Source organism: Pteropus vampyrus, unplaced genomic scaffold (assembly GCF_000151845.1).
Source record: "Pteropus vampyrus isolate Shadow unplaced genomic scaffold, Pvam_2.0 Scaffold326, whole genome shotgun sequence".
Classification (NCBI taxonomy): domain Eukaryota; kingdom Metazoa; phylum Chordata; class Mammalia; order Chiroptera; family Pteropodidae; genus Pteropus; species Pteropus vampyrus.
Genome location: NW_011889107.1, coordinates 1,846,044 through 1,850,759, shown reverse-complemented (window position 1 = coordinate 1,850,759; position 4,716 = coordinate 1,846,044). Strand labels below are relative to the sequence as shown.

General features: G+C 37.8%; 1 protein-coding gene across 11 annotated transcripts in view; it reads left to right on the top strand.

Annotated features, from left to right (window-relative positions):
* NFYC (nuclear transcription factor Y subunit gamma) overlaps window positions 1–4,716 on the top strand; it is a 61,172-nt gene that overhangs the window by 23,909 nt on the left and 32,547 nt on the right. Inside the window, exon 1 of one of the 11 annotated variants that reach the window (XM_011377956.2) lies at window positions 247–322. The exons of the other annotated variants lie outside the window; for them this stretch is intronic. The gene's annotated coding sequence lies outside the window, so the exon portion shown is untranslated. Of the gene's footprint in view, window positions 1–246; window positions 323–4,716 lie in introns of those variants that run through there. 11 annotated transcript variants of the gene reach the window in all.

The window sequence follows — 4,716 nt, the reverse complement described above, 5'->3', positions numbered from 1 at the left end:
TTTTTTTTTTTTTCTTTCTTTCAACATTTAAATTAGTGGTAAAAGACACTAAGCAGAGAGCAGAATTCAGTGTATCTGTGAGTCAGCAGAATCCATACAGCTAAGTCAATACAGCCAAGCTCGTCTTGACATTCTTTTAATACCCTCCAGGTTTTTAATTGAGAATTTCCTGAGCAGTGATGATGATATGCTGTCTGGTAATTTTCGAGGCCTTCTAACATGTATTTTCCCATTTGTGTGCTGCAGCTGCTCTGTGAGGTTCTGCTGTAGGTGAGCAGAGGCTCCAAGAAGTGATTTGCCCAAGATCATAAACGTATAGCAGGTTAGTAGCCAGAGAACAAGAACCTCCAGGTCCAGTACGTTTTTTCTTCATGTTTTTACCCTGTGCTTTACTGCCCCCAACTGTTCATAGCTGATTATTCATAGGTGCTACTGACTGACCTAGAGACATGCAAAGAAGGACAAAATAAAAGAGTGACAGAGCATGGAAAGAGAGACAATAGAGAAGAAAGATGCTTATATGATAGGAGACAGCAATGCCCTTCACATCTCTTCTTTGATTGCCACAGAGATGAGATGTTGGGAGTGGGGAGCAGCAAGTGGATAAAAAATGATTTTGGGGGGTTCAGGATTTAAGTTAGTGGTCAAAGCTGAGACTACTCATCTTTCTGAACAGTTTGAATAGACACCTTAAAACAATGTATACAAAAAGTGAGAATAAACAGCTATACTAAATCAAGAACACAGTTTTAGAACTTATGCATTTCTGACACCACCTTTTACTGTATTGTAACCTTGAGCAAGTAACTTAAGATACCCAGTCCTCAACTTTCTTATCTGTAAAATTGGAAGAATATTGAAATCTTTATTACTGAGCTGAGTGAAGATCAATTGAGGGTAATGTATGTTAGTAGTTTATAAATGCTGAAGCTCTTAAGTTGGCATCTTTGAAACATTCTTTAAAATCACACTTCTCACCTCTCCTGAGAGTACACAAACACAGGATCCTGTCAGAAGCTGGACAGGAGAAGGTTCTCAGGGTTTTTGAATCTCAGAAGGGATCCAGTAAGCAGAATGGCTCTTTGTTTTAGGGTATAAGTTGACTTCAGGCTACAGGCATTATTTCTGTATCCAGCCCATGTCAGAATTCTCTTTCAGGTTCAGGGCCTGAAAAACCAGTTAGTCATCATTCTTTCTGTAAGGATTTATTTACTCCTGTTAGGTTGGAGGGTCAAGGAGATTAACAAATACTTCTGTGGGGCAGAGGGGCTAGCCCAGTTCACTCCTAGTGGAGGCTGAACAGGTGAGGGAGCCATATAACAGCTATGTGATTTCCAGCAAGCTTCTCAGCCTCTGGTACTCAGTTTCTCCATCAGTAAATGAAGGATAACACTACCTTTGTTGGGAAAGGATTCAGTGAAATGAAACACTTAACATGCTTTAGAACTGGGTTCTAAATATTATCTGACCTTTTTTTTTAAAGGGCCAGATAATAGTTTTGGCTTCCAGGTCATTTGGTTTCTGTTGTAACACTTCAGCTCAATTGTTGTAGCGTGAAAGCAGACATAGACAATATAAATGAATGAGAGTTGCAGTCTTCAGTAAAACTTAATTTACAAAAAGAGGATGCGGGACATATTGGGCCTGTGGGCTATTGTATGTGGACCTTTGCTTTAGAATATTTTATTAAAATATTTGGTCTCTTTTTTCTACCATACAAAATACTGATAGTGTTTCATATATGCAGGGAAGGTTTAAGTTGAGCATTAGGGAAGGAATGAGGAAGAAAGTGTATGAAGTTAAAATGTTTACATACCATTTCTATTCCACAGAAACATTTTAAATGTTTTGTTTATGCCTTCCTATCAGTTTCTTTCTATGCCTTCATTTTTTTCCAGTTATAACTATACTATGATCTAGCCCCTATTTAAAAGATTGTTATAGTAGATAGAAAACAGAAACAAGTTTTTGTTTTTGAAGGAAAAGTATCAATACTGCCAACTTGAAAATGTGAGCAGATCTTTAGGGAGAGCCAGTACCAACCTTTAGTCTTTTGGGAAGCATGGTTTTTCCAGTAGGCAGTTTGAAAAACAGCTTCATACTTAGCCTCTTGGAGCTGGAGACAGACACACCCTCAAACACTGAACTTAGAATTAAGCAACAAAGGGGTCTCCAGTAAGGCTACATTATTCCTTCTTAGAGTAGTGGATGCCATCAGGTATTTAGTTATGTCAGGGTTTAGAACTTTAGTAAGATTTCTGAGACTAAGCTTAGTGTTCTTTGCTTAAGTAGAAACCTTAAATGAGCTTAAAGACTATTGAACCTTCTTTTCTCTCTAGTCACTCTGCCTTCCCTTGTGTTCATTTATTTATTATATCCTCAAGTAGTGAAGTGTAGCCCTTTCATAATAGACCACCTCTTGGCATATGTGTTCAATATACTTTGTTCCTGGAGTGGCTTAGGGGAGTGACTGGCCCAAGGCCACCAGCTAGCAGGCAGCAGGCCAGTTCACAAACACAGGATTTTAATTTTCCAGAGCAGTGTTATTTTTCTTATTCTGAAATTGTCAATTTGAGGTTGGTTTTAATGTGGAGAGCATATGCTTCCTTAAGGCTTGAAATCCTTTTTAGCCATCGTGATTGTTAATGGCATATGTCCTTAGATCCATCTGTACAAATATGAGAACCAAATTGTCTGTCAGTAGAATTGTTTTGTTTTGAAAATCTCAGTCCTCAAATTTAGGTGGTTTTTTTTGCTTGTTTGTTTGTTTGTTTTGGGTCCTTTGGAAGAATATCTGAAATAGTAAGCACAAGTTAGCTTAAATGCTACCCCTTTTCTTATCTATTTACTCATGTTGATATTCTTTCTTTTTATCTCTCATTCACCATTTGAAGTATAACATCTGAACAGCTTTAGCTGGAACTAACTTCAATAAATACCTGAAGCAGTACTGGAACATAAAATACATGTGATAGTGATGCTGATTAGATTTTAAAATAAAATTGTCATTTAATGACAGGAAAACATCAAAAAGTGAGAAAGGGAGTGAAGAAGATACGTGCTTTGAACATAGAGAGATACTTGCTGATGTATGTTAAGTTGGAGACAGGAATGATTAGGGTCACTCACAGCAGCCTAAAGGCTTCAGGTTGGATTGGTGGACATTTAGGGGAAAGATGGTATCAGTGTTTAGATTTGTTTTTCATTCATAATTGGACTAAGAGATATTCGATTGTATTTGACAATGAGAGCATTATTTTTAGGTAAAACTTGACTGCCTGGGATGGATCAGCTTTAGTACTTTAATAGAGGCAGCATTGATGAGGGGTTGGGCTCCATTTTAGGGGAGCTTCCTATGATCTTTTTTTTCTTGAATAGTTGTTGTGATGTTATGGTTTTAAGGTATTCACTCCCCAAAACATCTATTTGATTTTAGTTAGTTCAAAGAGCTGTATTGTGCATAAATGACTTTCATAGAAAGAATGAAGTATATGCCAAGAAATAGCTAAAATCTAAAGGTACATAGTTTTAGAAATTAAGGATTATTATAACAAAACCTTATATTTCTTTGTGTTTTATGAGGTTATTTTGATACATCCTGTTCCATGTCTAGGCATATCACTAAGGGAGAATTTGGCAAGCATGGTACCTGGTCAAAAGGAAGAGCTTGAAAAATTTCCAACAGAATGTCAAAAGAGGAACACTCTGCTTTTGGGACGTTTTGAAAACTGCTTAGGTCTCTTTTTCTTTCTTCAAGTATGGTAAAGAGTAACTGGATATTAGAGTGACAGCTAGATTGGCCACCCTTGAATGATCCAATTGAATCATCTCATTTTCTCCATGATTTTCTCCTTATCTTCTTGCTGATTGATGGCCAAACCAGAGGTATTTGCCCTCCTTCTCTTCCTACTTACCTATTGTCATTAATTTTTCAAACTTTGCTAATCTGTCCTGGTCTCCTTTCTGAGAAGCTTCTGACTTTGAAAAGATTTACACTTGGTACGCACCCAGGTTTCCAGCCTTCCAGCCTGCCTTGCAACTTTCAGGACTGTGTGTGCATGCGTGCGTACCTATCCTTCCTATCATGCTTTTTTATCCTTAGTTCATTTCAGTAAGTCAGGGTGATTTCCAATTGTAGTCTTTCTTACTTTAAAGGCTCAGAGAGAATCTCGCTTATTTTGACCTTCCCAGAATAGTTTGTATAACCAGTTTCTTTGGTTGTTCAGGCAATCTTGGTAAGTCTGTTTCAGGGCCAAGCTTTCCAAGAGGCCTCTTTCTCTCAAAAAGGCCATACTCACCAACTTTCTTGCCCTTTCATTCAGGAATAGTTATCAGACTGCGTGCTAGATGCTGCAGGGGATCCAGAGATGAATCATACTTGGGTCCTAGTTATAAGGAGTTTATAAACCAGAGGGGAAATATGAAAAGGCATACACATAAGTAATGGTCATACGAGGTAATGTGGTGAGAGCAGGAAGAGGTACAGATGAAGGGCTCTAAAGGTTCACAGGAAGGAGTGACTGTTTCCAGATGAGGATGTTTAGAGAAGATTTGTGGAAAGTTTATTGGGGTAACATTGGTTAATACAATTATATAATTTTCAGGTGTAAATTATAATTTGACAACTGTATATTCTATTGTGTGTTTACCACCCAAAGTCCAGTTTCCTTCAGCTACCATGTATTTGATCCCCTTTACCCACTTCACCCTCCCCCT